The following is an 18,242-nucleotide window of genomic DNA, read 5'->3' on the forward strand; positions in this document are numbered from 1 at the left end:
GGTATTGGAAAGGACCTTGACGTGGTACCTGAGCTTGTCCCATTTGGCCAGATGCGGTGACTAACCTTTCCATTTTTGCTTTTAAATCTTAGCTGAGAGCTTGTAAGTGAGTGCTGGGTTGTCTCTGTGTGTTGTATATATATACACATGTATAGGTTTATACGTATATATATATATATATATATATATATATATATATATATATATATATATATATGTATTTGCAATAAAAATAACATATTCCTGTATGTGAAGAATATTGGAAGGTTTAATATTAATAACTCCTGTCAGAGTTTTTTTCTTCTACACTCTCCATTAAAGTCTATAGGGAGAAGAAGTTAGCATGGTCCTGATATCTGAAGTCCTAATGTTAGCTTTCATTGGGTTTCGTCCTACGCAAAACTTTTAGTTTCAACTTGTTAAACAAGTGCTAACCCACGTATGCAAAAAATATTATTTCTAGCGAAGCTTACGCTTGAGTTGGAGTGTTAAATAATGCCCCAATTGTAATCTAGTCCTTAGTTTCTTACTCAGTCATAACCTTTATTTATAAAACAGAATGATGCTAATGTATAATACCATAATCTATTTTTGCGAGGCTACAAGTCTTTTGTAAGGAAATTAATAGCATAAAACATAATTCAGTATAGCTGAGAAAAATAACACTCTTTGATGCCTTTTGTGATTCTTTAATCTTATGTGAATGTTTTCCCTCTCACATTACAATTATCAGTCTGTTTCTCTGAACAAACGTGTAATGAAAATCACTAATTTCAAAATATCCCTTTACCAGTATCTGATATGAATTAAGAATCCACACACAATAAACTATATATATATATATACATATATATATATATATATATATATATATATATATATATATATATATATATATATATATATATATATATATATATATATATATATTAGGGTTGAACCAATACCATTTTTTTAAGACCGAGTACAAGTACCGATACTTTTTTTCAAATACTCACTGATACCAATTACCGATACATTTTTTTAATGTCATGAAAGTTTACCAAGCACAATACAGACTAATGATTTAAGATCGCTTCTTTATAATTGTTAACTGTATTTCAAAAGACTTTTCAAAATAGTTAAACAGTTTTATATGCTTGTTGTCACAAAGTTCACAGAACATGTTTATAAATAAAAAATATTACAATAAAATATATTAATAATAACAACAATAAATAACAGCTGCAGCAGCTTGGACTGGAAAGCTACAATTTAAAGGGGTGATTACTGTATGCAATTGGGTTGTAGGGTGCCTATATAACTAATCAATCTGACATTTGTACTTAATACAGAGTAATATAATTTAATTCTGAAAATAGGGCCAGTCTTCATATTTTTCAAGGGCTGCTTTCTATTCCCAGTCCAGCCCTGGCTAAGGATGTTCCTCAGAGTACAGTATGTTTTGAGCATAATTGTGCAAGATGAGAACTAGCAGTATAGCAGGCAATCTAACAATTAGAATAATTTTTCAAAAGTTAGTGGCAAGTTCTTTTTAAGGAACAGAAGCATCTCTTCATGTTCATCTATAAGTCTATTTCTGCTATCAGTAAGGATGTTTGAGGCTAAGCTGAACAGTCTTTCACTTTTCACACTACTGCATGGGTCAGAAAGATATTTTTGGGCCAGTAATCTCAGTTTATTAACTGCCCATTACTTCAGGGGTTTGTCTAAATGAGGTACACTGATCTCTCCCAGGCAGGCTTCCAGCAGTATAGTAGCAACTTTTGGAGCACTGCTCTGACGTACAATAATACAAATAACAGCAATTTGTATTGGCAGAACAGAAGTGAACAATTTTTAGTTAAAATTAAATGGGAACATGAAGTTTGAAAAAAACACCACAAGATGGCGTATGGGTAGAAATTGGAGGTATCGGTTTAAGTATCGGTGCATTTTTTTATTATTATGATGATTATATAAAGGGACACTGAACTCAATTTTTTCCTTTTGTGATTCAGATAGAGCATGCAATTTTAAGCAACTTTCTAATTTACTCCTATATTCAAATTTTCTTAATTCTCTTGGTATCTTTATTTAAAATGCAAGAATGTAAATTTACATGCCGGTCCATTTTTGTTGAACAACCTGGGTTGTTCTTGCTTATTGGTGGATAAATTCACCCACCAATAAACAAGTGCTGTCCAGTGTTCTGAACAAAAAATAGCTTAGATGCCTTCTTTTTCAAATAAAGATAGCAAGAGAACGAAGAAAAAATGATAATAGGAGTAAACTAGAAAGTTGCTTAACATTGCATGCTCTATCTGAATCACAAAAGAAAAAAATTGGGTTCCGTGTCCCTTTAACATGGGGCCAAAAACTAAATAACCTGTCATTTTTTGTTTATCTGTTCAAAATAACAAAGTGACTATTCTTATTTTTAACCCCTTCACTACTGGGAGTTACAGACAAAAATACAAATACCAAATACAGAATTTTTTTACATTTTTGCTATTACTCCATTTAAACATAAATACAGCCTTTGTTTTTTTTATGTAACTATGAAAACAATATATATTTTAAAAGTAGACAACCCAAGGTATGGATCTAGGCCCATGATGGCACTATTTGACCGCCAAATACGATCATATAAAAAAATATTTAAAGGGACAGTCTAGTCCAAATTAAACTTTCATGATTCAGATAGGCCAGGTAATTTTAAAGGGACTGTAAAGTCAAAACTAAACTTTCATGATTCAGATAGGGCATGCAATTTTAAAAAAACTTTCCAATTTACTTTTATCATCAAATTTGCTTTGTTCCCTTGGTGGTATTTTTGAAAAGCTAAACCTAGCTAGGCTCAAACTGATTTCTAAACAGTTGAAAACCGCCTCCTAGCTCAAAGCATTTTGAAAGTTTTTCACAGTTAGACTGTACTAGTTCATGTGTGTCATATAGATAACATTGTGCTCACTCCCGTGAAGTTATTTAGGAGTCTTCACTGATTGACTACACTGCATGTCTGTCACAGGCACTTAGATAAGGAGGCTGTCTGCAAAGGCTTAGATACAAGGTAATCACAGAGGTAAAAAGTATATGAATATAACTGTGTTGGTTATGCAAAAACGGGGAATGGGTAATAAAGGGATTATCTATCTTTTTAAATAAGAAAAAAATTGGTGTAGACTGTCCCTTTAAGCAACTTTCCAATTTACTTTTATCATCAATTTTGCTTTGTTCTCTTGGTATTCTTAGTTGAAAGCTAAACCTAGGTAGGCTCATATGCATTTTTAAATATTTTCACAACTAGACAGTGTAAGTTCATGTGGGTCATATAGATAACATTGTGCTCACACCGGTAGAATTACCTAGGAGTCAGCATTGATTGGCTAAAATGCAAGTTTGTCAAAAGAACTGAAATAAGGGGACAGTCTGCAGAGGCTTAGATACAAGGTAATCAGAGGTAAAAAGTGTATCAATATAACTTTGTTGTTTATGCAAAGCTGGGGAATGGGTAATAAAGGGATTATCTATCTTTTTAAACTATAAAAATTCTGGTATAGACCATCCCTTTAATTTGAGTTTTTCACTGCAATTATTTACACACAACTACTGCAGTCATAAGACAAATAGTTGTAAAAGCTTATTTGGGTTAAGCTTTGTTCAGAAGCAATAGACATGCATGGCTTTGCAATTAGTTTTTGGCAATTAGAAGGATTCTAATTGCATCTGTGCACTACACTGGAAATTCCTGGCAGTGAAGGGGTTAATCTGTTAGCTTGTAAGGTTTTTCTTTTCTTGTGTAATGTAGAGATTACCGTTCTACCTGACACCTCCCTCCCCCTGATTACTACCTGATCCATCCACCAGCTCTCTTTCTTCCTCCCCCTACTGGTCACCACCATCTTAGGTACTGGCAGACAGTCTGCCAGTATGCAGTTTAGTCAGGGCTTTCTTAAATATTTATTTCTGTATATGTATTTATGTAGTGTAGGGGTCCCTCCATACCCTCTTCCCTCCCTGATAACCGCCAACAGCTCTCTTACCATCCCACTGCCTGCTGCCATATTTGTTACTGGCAGCTAGTCTGTTAACGCTTTTTTTGTTTAATGTAAAAGAAAAATTGGTGGTGTAGCAGCACCCCTCCACCCTCCAAGTTATTTTTTTTGTAGAGTAGTGGCCTCTGTGTAGGGCCCTTCCCTCCCTCTTCCTGGCCCCACATTTTTTTTATTTATCGTAGGGAACCCCACCCCTTCCCTCCCATCACCCACTATCACTGCCCACCCACTTTGATCACCTCCCACCTACTCCGATGCCAGCCCTCAACCTACACAGTATCTGATACAGGAAGTGACATTGCCTGTATTGGATCTGCCTTTATTTGGTAACAGAACACGGTCAGTGCCCCCTTACAATATGGAGACAGATGCCTTCTGCATCCCCCTGGTTGCGGCTCCTGCTGTCAATGCTGACAATGGGGCTGTAACTTGCACCAGAGTGTTGGATGTAGATACTGCATCAACACAGAATGCTTGGCAAAGAACTATGTGACATACTATCTATGTCCGTTTGGTGCAAGAGGTTAATACTGGGGTTAATCACAATTAGAAAAGCTTATTAAATGATTTATCTGCAAAAAACACCCTAAACCTTAATAATTATTTTAATCATTGTACATAGGGCTCCATTTATCAATTAGTGGATGCAACTTTGGAGCTCTTTTATTTCAGACAATAGTGAAGAAGCTGTGTTCACCAGACTGCTGTTTCATAACCTTTCTTCCAGCTCTGAGTTGGAGAATTACCCTGGATTAGTCCAACTGGGGTTACTGACAACCCCTACTCTTGTGTGATTGGCAACTCAAGAACAGGGGGTGGCACTACACATGCAGCAGGCAATGCTGCCCACTACCCGAGATCACGGAATGACAGATTACTTAACTAGAAACCTGATAAATGTGAGCCATAGTGTGTATGTGTATATGCTGCTCTTGATCAACTCAATTTCTGCATCAGGAGGGGGATACTTAGGTATCTACCAATCACTTGTTATGTCCTCATAGAGAACAGCACAGAAGAGAACCTGGAGCATTACTTTAACTGTGTTTAGACTCACAGAAGGGGCTGAACACATGATGAAAAGAGGGATTTTGTTAAAAAAATAATAATATGCTCTACAGAGTTAAAGCATTTTATTTTTTAAAGTTCATGTTTAAAATGCACAATAAAAGAATGCTGTGAGATTTAAGGTTTTCACATTTATGATGTTAGCCCTGCAACATGTATGTTTTATAATTAACCAACACACATGCACACACACTTATAAACAAGATGTGTAATAACTACTACTCGCTACTTATGAATTAGTTGTAGCTTATCACTTTTCAGTATAACTAAAACATTAAAGTATTATTAATAATAATAAATCATGTATAGAATTTCCGGGGATTAAACACATAGTTGTCACCGGCTATTCAATTAATAATAAAATGCTTTAACAAATTAGAATATCTTATAATAACCATGTAATAACCCTTTAATCCTCTAATAAGATTACTTAAAATAGCCTTATTACTGGGCTGAGAGATCCACAGAATCACAAGGGAATTTTTTCTTCTTGGTAGGAAAAAAAAAAAACTAGTGTGAGGTCAAGCTCTGTGCAGTTTTTACCTACAAATACATTTGTGCTGCATGCTGTACTATAAAAGGCCAACAGCCTAAGGCAAATCTATTGCACACACAAGGCTAAGTCTGCAGACCTTGTGTCACAGAGTGTTCATATGGCAAGTAAACATCAAGCTCCTGTCCTCTCTTCATCAATAATTTCTTTGGGCCATAAGAGATGGCAAAAGTACCTTTCTGCTTCATTATGGTTACTTGAGAGACTTCCAGGCCACGCATCAGTGGAGGCAGTCTATTCCTCTGTGGGAAACCCTAGCGGTCCACGGGGAGTATCAGAGGAAAGCAGTCAGCGGTAGATGCTCTCTTAGCTGGAAACTTCACTCCTGTGCAATTTTCATGCAATCAATCATGAAAGGTCAACAGACAGCTTTCAAATAACTGATCCATTTAACTACTGACATAGATCTGGACTAGAGGAGTTGAGTTAGGAGGGGGTAAAAGGAGGATAAACTTAGTCAATCAGTGGAAACCTAAATCCCTTTAAATAAAGAGGAAAGACAAACACTAACATTGTCCTGATTCACCCAGAAATTCAGTTTCTATCCTTAAGCAGCATTTACTTTGATAGAATACAAATGTTCCACATAATGATAAAGTGACATTAATTATTAGAACCATAATTCACTAACATTCCAAATAACTGGCCAATGATTGTCCTAATAGCATATGATGTTGTTTCTTAAAAGTTTGTGGAACTAAAACACATTAATGAATTGGTTCCATAAAATAAAAAAGGTATTGTAAATTTGTTTTTTATGCAGTCCTTTGAATGCATATGCTATTTAGTGCCCTTTAATTAATTTAATTAATAGTATAATCTATTTAGGATGAATTGCACTTAAATGTTTATGCAATACAATTCTACAAATGTTGTAAGATTTCTCTGAATATAAAACCTGCTAAATCTGAATGACTCTAATTAGACTATTAGTACAAAAAGAGAGATAATATCTCTAAAAAAATATTCCTTTTTTTAGTATTTCACTGAAAATAATTTAAAATATTTCTGTCAAGGTCATCAATTCTTAAACATTTACAAGAAATAATAATAATAAAAAATCATTAGCTTCAAGCAATTAACTGCTACTGAATATCCAGACAAGTACAATGAAATAATGCTACAGAGAATTTCAGTTAATAAAGTTGTTTTTTTTTTGTGCAAAAATGCTGAGCTTGTCATATAAATGCAAAGAAACAGGTAAAGTAAGAATCAGCCATGTAATTTGTGAGTACATCTCTATATAACTATTTCCTGTTACTGACCTTAGAGCTTAAACTAAAAACATTTGTTCCCCCTTGAAAACTGTTACAAACATATCAACGTTGAGTATAAAAACACTAATGTCATGAGTTCCATGTGTAATGAACTGTCCAACATATTTTTTAAATTTAGCCTGAAAAGTTGTGTAATCAGGTTTCTGAACATGACCATTTTTCAGTGAAGTAAAATATTCTCCAGAACATTTCAATGAATTATGGCTTCGTCCAGATTCTTAATATTTTACTTCTGCTCCAAAATATTTTTAAAGGTATAATGTGTCTAAATAAATGAAATTACTTTCCTGACTCATAATAAATTTTGAATGAAAACTTAAAAAAAAAGAGTTTCTTAACTTTATGTGTTTTGACCAACTGTGGTATTCTATAAAGCAAATACTAAAGCCATATCTATGAAATAATCTTCTTCCAAGCAGCAAACAGAATAAATAACACTGGTAAAGACACACACATATGCAAGGAACATTTTACAAAAAACATTTAAATAATTATTACTCCCATAATCAAAATGTTATATTTTTTAATCCTTTACATCGCTAATAGATGTTGTACATTTATACAATATAATATCTGGCACAAATACATAAAATATAGATTAACAGGCACACACTAGGAAAGATATGAATAATTGTAATATTCATTTTATGAATATTTATGTTTTCACTCCATTTATTTGCATTTAATTTACAACCAAATCTAGAAGATTATAGGATTCAGGATTAAATATTATAATACATAAAAATAGATACATTACAAAAAAATCTTAAGTTTTCTTTTTGTGAAATGGGCTATATCCATAAAAAAACTTTTAACATTTTGATTTATACACACACACACATATATATATATATATATATATATATATATATATATATATATATATATATGCGTGTATATATATATATATATATATATATATATATATATATATATATATATATATATATGCGTGTATATATATATTTTTTTCTCATTTAAAAAAAATTAAGAGAAAGAAAGAAGAAAATACTCTAACCTCTTGTGCACCCCCCCCCTCATTGTGGTATAGCAAAAGCACTGCTTGCTACCAAGTCAAGAGCGTGACCTTTGACATCGAGTGAGACATGCTTTGGACTGCTTTGGTATGTGTGAATATTTCAACACATTTCCTATATAATAAATGCTGGTTACATTTGATCATTTTACAGAACATTTGAGATTTTTTTTTGGAGAATAAGTCTAAATTCAGAAAATATTGAAAGTAATTTAAATATTAAGCATTACATTCATTATTCAAATAAAACATTTAAATATTCCAATAATAAAATTTTGAAAGTGTTTTTTTTTCTCATAGACTTCAAAGTAAATTAAAGTAAATCGTTATTCACTGGTAATATATGACTGTTTCATTCAAACAGTTAAATGTTAACAATCAATAAACAATTGTAATATGTGTTCAATAAGAATATTCCAAAATTAGAGCAAATGTCAATGGGAACATTCTTTTTACCACCCACATGTTAAATTTCTGAAATGGATCCATTGATACTTGCGATTAATATCTAGAAGGGACCAGATTTAAGTTTGTGTGCATTCCCTATTTTTAAACTAAAAGGTAACTTTAACAAAAAATGTTTATGTGCCCAGTTACTAAAAAAATAAACTATTCTATTGATGTAGAAACGTTTATTTTTTTGCTACAACATCCCTTTAGATTCCTTACTGACATATTACCACAACCGAATGGCTCAATATAAACTATTCTATAGAATCTACAGATGTTGTAAATCATGAAATGAAAAAACAGTAATAATTATTATAATATGTAGACTGCTGTAGAACTATATGTATTGGGACAGTTTAATCCCAGATACTTAAACAAAACCAAAATATTTACTGCAATATAGAGTGAATAGCTTAAATTAATTTACAAATGACTTATAGTAAACAGATGTTGGCACCACTAGTCTTATATTTAATAATTTCAAGAGTCTTTTATTTAAGATGAAAAAAGTCAATAAATCATGTTTTAAACATTTAGGGCCAGATTACAAGTGGAGCGCAAACATTTGCACGCAAGCAATATCAGGTTTCCGCGATTGTTTGCACGCAGGTTAAATTGCGCTGGTATTAAAAAGTTGAAAGTAAACATGATTGCTACAATTTTCTAAAAAAAAGATTACTGCATCCTCAGAGCTGTGGTTAACTGTTTCCAGAAGCTAAAAAGTAAAACAAAACACATCAAAAATACATTACAAATTATAGTTACACTCATAATAACACCATCTAATAAAAAATATTAAATAAATATATCACATACACAAATAGTGACCGCACCACCTAATATAGTATACTGTGCTCCGGCACGGGATGGAGTCCGGCCCTAGACTCAATATAAATATAATCAAAAAAATCACAGCCAAGGAGTCTTAGAATAGTATGCAAGAAATACTTTAATAAATGTTATATATGTAACAAAAAGAAGAACAAAATTAGATGAGAGCTTACTCACATCCACACCTACCCCATCCACCAAACATATCCGTACCAAGAAATATAAAAAAAAGGAAAAGAAAATTCTATGTAGATTCTCATCAATCCTAAAAAAGAAAAACAAGCTCTAAATCTAAATAAGACAATGCACCCTCCTGGGCGTCCCCAGGGAGTGCAGGCACAGTCAACCTGTCACACACAAATAGGTCTTAATATAGCTTTAAATACTAATCAAAGATATAAAGTACAAAACTTCACAATCTTAAATTATCCTAATATTGCATCAATTGTATCAGAAAAGCAAAGTCCATATTGTGTGAAATGTATCCAAACTGCAAAAGTTATGCCAGAAAAGCAAAGTCCATATTGTAATAAATGTATCCAAGTTGTATTCGGCCTGAAAAAAGAAAACCAAAGTTCTTAAGCAGGATTCAAAGTGTTATGAAATACAAGAAAGTTGTATGTAGTAGCCCTTGTATCCCAAATCTTATGGATATAAGCATATAGGGCTTGACAGATCCACCAAATGCATATTAGAGTATCTTTTGTATTGTTGTGAAGCAAGTACTCTTGAAAGATAGCGATAGTATGCATATAGGATTTTGCTTTGAAAAGACAAACTTGTGCTGATAGATGTCCCTCCAAATGTACTGCCAAATATCTCTCCACACTATAGTATTATTGGTTGCCGTGTTGTAGCGAGGTATACTCGTACAGACAATCCAACCTCACACCCTTTAAGTTATGTTCACTCACGGTATGGTTTTAACGTAGCATGTGGAAACTGAATGCTCTCAAATTGTTTAAGAGTATAACAATAGGTATTGGCAGCAGGATCCCTGTATTGTGGAACAAGTAACAATTATTCCAGTGAAGTCAATCGTATTACACGATGTTACCTGTATCGTCTGAGCGCTGCCAGATAGACCAATACCCCTGACGTAATCTTCGGTGTGGAAATGGACTGCTGCTACTCTAATTCTATTTCGCTCCTTCCATAAGGTCAACCGTTCACAGAAATTGGCGTGCAATGTGGCTACAGCAGTACAAGAGAATACAGGTGATTGTGTCTCTGCTGGTTCCGACGCGCGTTTCGGGGACTCCTCCCCTTTGTCAAGGAATAGCCAGCTGACGTCGGAAGGTGATATTTGAACAGGTTCATAAGGATGCCTATTGGTTGTTCATTACCTACACCTCCAAAATGTCACAATGTACCTATATTTACAATTTTAGTATATTTGTAATACATACTTAAAAATGGCATACGGATATGAATAACACTTCACAAATATACCACCCACGCACCCTTAGTTAAACATAGACATACTTAGAAAAGAAAACAGAAAAAAAATTACATACTTAGTGCGTACCAAAAAAGTACAAAACATATGTTCTAAATCTACTCGAGTGTCTCTAAGTTCCAATCAAGTTATTATGGATGCAAAACAATGAAAATGAAGAATGGATTCAAATTCCCAGGGGATACAAATACTAGCCCATAAAGTTATAAAGCGGACAAAATTAGATGCCTAAAAAAATAAATAGATAAAAAAATGAATTGAAACTCAAACCAGATAAATTTATCTGGTCAATAATCAATGGAATTATAACAAATACACTGGCACAAACCCATAAAAAATAGAATGTAACTAGAATTATAAGGGTTCAAAGATATGAGATCTCAGGATTAAGAAAATAAAGGAATAAAGGCAGTCAAAGGGCTTTACCATTTAGATACTACATATACATGTCTAAAGATGTACATATATATTTTTGCGTACATATGTATTTATCTGTGTGTATGTATATATATATATATATATATATATGTATATATATATATATATATATATATATATAAAACAATCACAAATACAGCCCTTCTCTTAACTCACATTTTCTTCATTTGAAGCACACATGATTTGCTTATTCTCTCCCCTCTCTATACGTGTTGCAGTCATATACCGCCCCTCCTGGCTCCCCAACTCAATTTTTAGATAACTTTGTTGCCTGGCTTCCTTATTTCCTTTCCTCAGACACCCCTGCCCTCATTCTTGGTGATTTCAACATCCCTTTTGACAATCCAACTGCCTCCTCTGTAAAACAACTTCTTCAACTCACTTCCTCTTTCAGCCTGTCACAATAGACTGACTCTCCCACTCACAAAGATGGTCATTCCTTTGATCTGATTTTCACCTATCGTTGCACAATCTCAAATTTCACAAACTCCCCTTTTCCTCTCTCCGACCATCATCTCCTAACTTGCAACATCACTTCCCTACCTACAACTCCCCCTTCCTCTACCCCTCACACCAAACTTCACAGAAGCACTAAGTCATTAGATCTGCAACAGCTCGCTAGCTCTCTCAAACCTCTCCTCTCATCCATCACCTCCTTTTCCTGCCCTGACCAATCTATCTGCCAGTATAACTATATATATATATAGCTCAGAAACCACACTCTCATCCTCAGCCCTGGCATACTCCTCTGACACGGTACCTATGCAGATGTTCCCGTACTGCTGAGCGACACTGGAGGAAATCTCGGAGTTCAGCTGACTTTCTTCACTACAAGTTCATCCTGAACTCCTACTATTCTGCTCATAATCTTTATAAGCAACAATACTTCTCTAATCTCATCTCTACTCTTTCCTCTAACCCAAAACGTCTGTTCTCCACGTTCAAATACTCTTCTCCGCCCACCCCCACCTCCTAATACAACTTCTCTCTCAGCTCAAGATTTTGCCAGCCACTTCAATAACAAAATTGACTCCATCAGAAGTGAAATCAGCTCTCAACATACTTCCAATCTCCCACCCCATCAAAAGTTCACAATCATCCAAAACCCAAATATCCAAAAATGCATCTCTTTTGAACCCTGTTAACGAGGACAAAGTTTCTGCCCTTATTCTGTCCTCCCACCTCACTATCTGTCCCCTCTACCCCATCCCCTCACAGCTACTCCCCTCCCTCTCTTCTACTCTCACCCCCATACTCACACACATTTTCAACCTCTCCCTCAGCACTGGTTTATTTCCCTCATCTCTAAAACATGCACTGGTCACACCTATCCTCAAAAAACCTTCCCTTGATTCAATGTCCCCATCCAACTACCGCCCTATTTCCCTAATCCCTCTTGCCCCAAAGCTCCTCGAAAAGCTAGTATATGCACGTCTATCCCATTTCCTTACACTAAACTCTCTTCTTGACCAACTAAATCTGGATTTCGTCCCCATCACAGAGACAGCAATTGCCAAGGTTACCAACGACCTACTTACAGCAAAATCCAAAGGCCCCTTCTCTCTGCTTATCCTCCTTGACCTGTCTGCAGCCTTTGACACCATTGACCACCCTCTTCTGCTCCAAACCCTCCAATCCTTCGGCACATGTGACAATGCTCTCTCGTGGTTCTCTTCCTATCTGACTAACCGTACATTTAGTGTAGCCTTCTCCGGAGCATCCACTGCCCCGTTACCACTTTCTGTTGGGTACCTCAAGACTCTGTCCTCGGTCCCCTTCTCTTTTCAATCTACATGTCATCATTAGGTTCCTTAATAAAGTCCCATGGGTTTCAATATAATTTGTATGTTGATGACACCCAAATCTACCTCTCTGCACCAGATCTACCTCCTTCCTTACTAACCCGTGTCACTGTCTTTCTCATATCTCATCTTGGATGTCCTCTCACTACCTTAAGCTAAATCTCTCCAAAACTGAACTTCTTATTTTTCCCCCTTCTTTCAATGTCTCCACCCCCAAATTTTCTATAACTGTTGATAATTCCATCATTACCCCTACCCCACCTGCCTGATGTCTTGGGGTCACACTTGACTCAGATCTTTCCTTCACTCACATTCAGTCCTTGGCTAAAGCCTGCCACTTCCACCTTAAAAACATCTCTAAAATTAGAAATTTCCTTACACAAGATACAACTAAGATTTTAATCCACTCTCTCATCCTTTCCTGCCTCGACTATTGCAACTCTGTCCTCTCCGGTCTACCTAGCTCCGCATAGCTCCTTTACAATCCATTATGAATGCCTCTGCCAGGCTCATCTTCCTTACTCATCGCTCTTCATCTGCTGCACCTCTCTGCCAATACCTTCACTGGCTTCCTCTTGCCTCTAGGATTAAACACAAAATCCTCACTCTGACATATAAAGCCCTCAACTGCACTGCTCCCCCCTACATTTCAGAACTTGTCTCCAGATACTCTCCCTCCCGTCCCCTTCGATCAGCTCAGGATCTCCTCCTCTCTTGTTACTTCCTAACATTCCCGTTTGTAGGACTTCTCCAGACTGGCCCCCATCTTGTGGAACTCCCTGCCTCGCTCCACAAGACTCTCCCCTAGTTTTAACAGCTTCAAGCACTCCCTAAAAACTCTAATATTCAGGGATGCATACAACCAACACTAACGTTTCCTAACTCCATTGCTTTCCCCTTGAACCCCTTAGAATGTAAGCCTATGAGCCCAGCTGTTTGCAGATCGACTTCATAAGAGCCGACTACAACAGTGAAAATCTCGGCAGGGCCCTCTACCCACTTGATCCCTACAAAAGTTATCCAGTTATTCAGCACTGCGGAATCTGTTGGCGCTCTACAAATACCTGATGATAATAATAATAATAATAATAATATTATATGTATTTTCAGACATAAATACACAAAGACATATGTACACATATACAGACGTACATATAAGTGCACTGGAGCCCTTTGCAGTTAAGTAGATAAAAACATGTAAAAGCATAATTATGCAATATTTATATTTAATAAAGTTTTTAGCTGTGTATGTACTTTAAATATTTCACATTCCAATGTTCTGCTGTTCTACACATAGCAGAATATGTTCTATGTATTGTTAATCATATATATATATATATATATATATATATATATATAAATATGTGTGCAAAAAAACATCCTATATATACTGTATGTGTATTTATGAATAAACATAACATATTCTGCTATGTGCAGAGAATTGGAATGTGAAATATTAATATATTCATGTCAGGTTAGCGCAAATGAGAATATGTGATCAGGTTGTTTTTTTTCACTTTTTTGCTTCATTGACTTCTATTTGGGAAAACATGAACATGCATGAGATATTCTTATTTCTGCTTTTGCGGTTGTTGGGTTAGCGCGAGCACAATCATTTTTTACTTTAAACTCTTAATACTAGCGCAACCCAACTAGCTAAATACCACTCTACTTGCAATCTAGCCCTTAAGGGGAAAGTTATTTAAAATTAAACTTCCATACTTTAGATACAGCCTGCAATTTAGAAAAAAACTCACTGTAGGCTAGACTACAAGTGGCACTCTACCTTTTGTGCACGAGCGATATAATTTTTATTTATTTTTTGTGCGTCAGAAATAGCGGGCGTATTACAAGTTGAAAGTATACACTCATCAGGTTAGTGCGACTGAAGAAACTGCGTGGAGAGCAGTGAGTTTAAAAAAAGTTGCTTAAAACACTAGATAAATACTGTTAAATGTATTAAAACACTAGATAATTACTGTTAAAAGTACAGTTACACACATATAAACACTTTCTGATAAAAAATATTTTAAAAAATATATAAAACAATTAATCAAGATATATGGTATAAGGTGTTTGACGAAAAGGGCTCTTTTATATACAGTATATATATATATATATATATATATATATATATATATACACACTTGTCTAAATATATATGTGTGTGTGTGTACAGATGTATTTATGTAATTATATGAGTATATATTTACATACATGTATACATATATAAACATATAACACACACACACATATATATATATATATATATATATATATATTTGCAGTCAAATACCTTTAAACATGAAAAATCCTTTTTATTCAGTATTAATATTTTTTTGTTTTTCTGTTTATATGCTGTAAATATTTTACATTCTGATGTTCTTCACAAAATAGAAAATGTGTTTTGTATTGTTCAATAGATATTCCTATATACATCTGTATATACATATATATATATATATATATATATATATATATATATATATATATATATATATATATATATAGATATATAGATATATAGATATATAGATAGATATATAGATATATAGATATAGATTTATATTTTACCAAATAATTATTATATGATTTTGGCCACTGGCCGAAACATGTCAGCAGCATAATACTCACTGTGTTGTGTGTGCAACTTTAGATCTCCATTGGTTCTTTTTAACCGCATTGGAACCGAATAAATTTGAACTTTTTAACTTTTACTTTGCCTACTGTATAATATATATATATATATATATATATATATATATATATATATATATATATATATATATAAAACAATCCATAGAACATATTCTTTAATGCAGAGAACATGGAATGTGAAATATGCATAATTCATGTTGGATTTTTGCACTCTTAGTTTAAACACGATCGGGTATAGGTGTTAATGTTTTTCATCAGTTTGTGTGCTCCATTGAAGTATATGGGGAGAAGTTAACACAGTTGCGATATCCTAAGTCCAATTCTTTACGCACGCCGGGTTTTACTCGTGCACAAACTTTTTACTTACAACTTGTAATAAGCATGCTAAAAAGTTAACTTCTAGCAAAGTTATCTCTCGAGCAGGAGTGCTAAATAAACTGACCACACCCAAACGCAGGTGTTTTCATGACAGTGTTTTGGAATTGTGTATATAGCCAGGGAGTCTTATTCCAATATAAGAGTTAAAGCAGGAATGATTCAGCCCCTAAAGGAAAAGTTTTGTAGTGTTAGGACCAGTCAACATTGGGACAACTTGTAAGTTAAAGACTGGCTAAGCAGAATTTGGCCAAATTGAATGACTAAGATCCCATATACATATTTTTGTTTATTTATTTTTTCTTTATGAAACTTAGTTACTTTCCATGATAACATAGCTAGGTAGGTTCAGGAGCGTGTATGTGTCTTTTAATGTGCCCTATATGCCAGCAGTATTTGCATTTTGCATTGTTGCAAACACTGCTTTCATCTAAGGCTTGATGGTCAAAGCTTTGCTGGCATGGGACTTTTTTGTGAGCATTACATTGTAATGTATGCACCATTTCTTTACATCCAGATCACTAAATAGTGAGATAAACAGTTCTCAAGCTAAAATGTGTCTTTATAAAATTCTTTGAGGGACCTTACAGTATTTATGAGACTTTTTACATAATCTCACCAGAGTGAAGAGTTTCAGATCATCAGGCCCATAGCACTAAAAAAGTGTGCATACTTCTGTATTTTATCATGAAAAGGAGATAAGTTTCAGCAAAAGTGTATGTATGTGTGTTATGTAACTTTAACTATTACTATGGATTATTTTTTAATCCATTTAAAATATGAGTTTTGTTAAATGTTATAAGTAAGTCTCTCTAAAATCCCCTGCTGTTTAAGGAGCAATGTCTTAGTGCATAAAATCAGGTGATTACTTCTCTCTCTCTTGGGAAACCATTTAGTAGTTATCATGAGAAAATAAAAAGAGACAAAGGCCTCTAGTTATGAAGCCGTCTACTTACCGGCATTTGCCGGCCCCAATACGCTCGCCTAAGCTCGCCTCACATCGCCACCACGGACCTGAATACGCTCGCCAAAGTTATCAATAAATCTGTCAAAAAGCCGCACACCAAGTACGGGGCGATGAGCAGTGGACTGTGATAGTTATCACTCATCAATCTTGCTGCTCTTCGGCTTTTTGACAGCTTTATTGATACCCCTGTCACTAAGCCCTCACACTATACTATACTGTTCTACCCCCTATACCGGCGCCCCCAGAGCCCCCCGCAACTAAATAAAGTTATTAACCCCTAAACTGCCGCTCCCGGACCCCACCGCAACTATAATAAATATGTTAACCCCTAAACCTCTGCTCCTAGACCCCGCCGCAACTATAATAAATATGTTAACCCTTAAACCGTCGCCCCCGGACCCCGCCACAACTATAATAAATATGTTAACCCCTAAACCGCCGCTCCTAGACCCCGCCGCAACTATAATAAATATGTTAACCCCTAAATTGCCGCTCCCGGACCCCGCCACCACCTACATAATAGCTATTGACCCCTATCCTGCCCCCCCCCTATACCGCCGCCACCTATAATAAATTTATTAATCCCTATCCTGCCCCCCCACACCGCCGCCACTATAATAAAATTATTAACCCCTAAACCTAAGTCTAACACTAACCCTAACACACCCCTAACTTAAATATTAATTAAATAAACCTAAATAATATTACTCTTATTAACTAAATTAATCCTATTTAAAACTAAATACTTACCTATAAAATAAACCCTAAGATAGCTACAATATAGCTAATAATTACATTGTAGCTATTTTAGGATTTATTTTTATTTTACAGGCAACTTTGTATTTATTTTAACTAGGTACAATAGCTATTAAATAGTTAATAAATATTTAATAACTACCTAGCTAAAAGAAATACAAAATTACCTGTAAAATAAATCCTAACCTAAATTACAATTAAACCTAACACTACACTATCATTAAATTAATTAAATAAATTAGCTACCAATACCTACAATTAAATACAATTAAATAAACTAAACTAAATTACAAAAACAAACACTAAATTACAGAAAATAAAAAAATATTACAAGAATTTTAAACTAATTACTCCTAATCTAAGCCCCCTAATAAAATAATAATAAAAAAAAAAGTCCCTACCCTATTCTACATTACCAAGTAACCAGCTCTTTTACCAGCCCTTAAAAGGGCTTTTTGCGGGGCATTGCCCCAAGTAATCAGCTCTTTTGCCTGTAAAAAAAGATACAACCCCCCAACATTACAACCCACCACCC

The 18,242-nt window shown here is 34.5% G+C and overlaps 1 protein-coding gene across 1 annotated transcript in view; it reads right to left on the minus strand.

Annotated features, from left to right (window-relative positions):
* The window catches only part of UNC5C (unc-5 netrin receptor C), a 555,959-nt gene that overhangs the window by 419,545 nt on the left and 118,172 nt on the right, over positions 1-18,242 (minus strand). The gene's annotated exons all lie outside the window — the stretch shown is intronic.

The sequence above is a fragment of the Bombina bombina genome, chromosome 2 (genome assembly GCF_027579735.1).
Source record: "Bombina bombina isolate aBomBom1 chromosome 2, aBomBom1.pri, whole genome shotgun sequence".
NCBI lineage: Eukaryota > Metazoa > Chordata > Amphibia > Anura > Bombinatoridae > Bombina > Bombina bombina.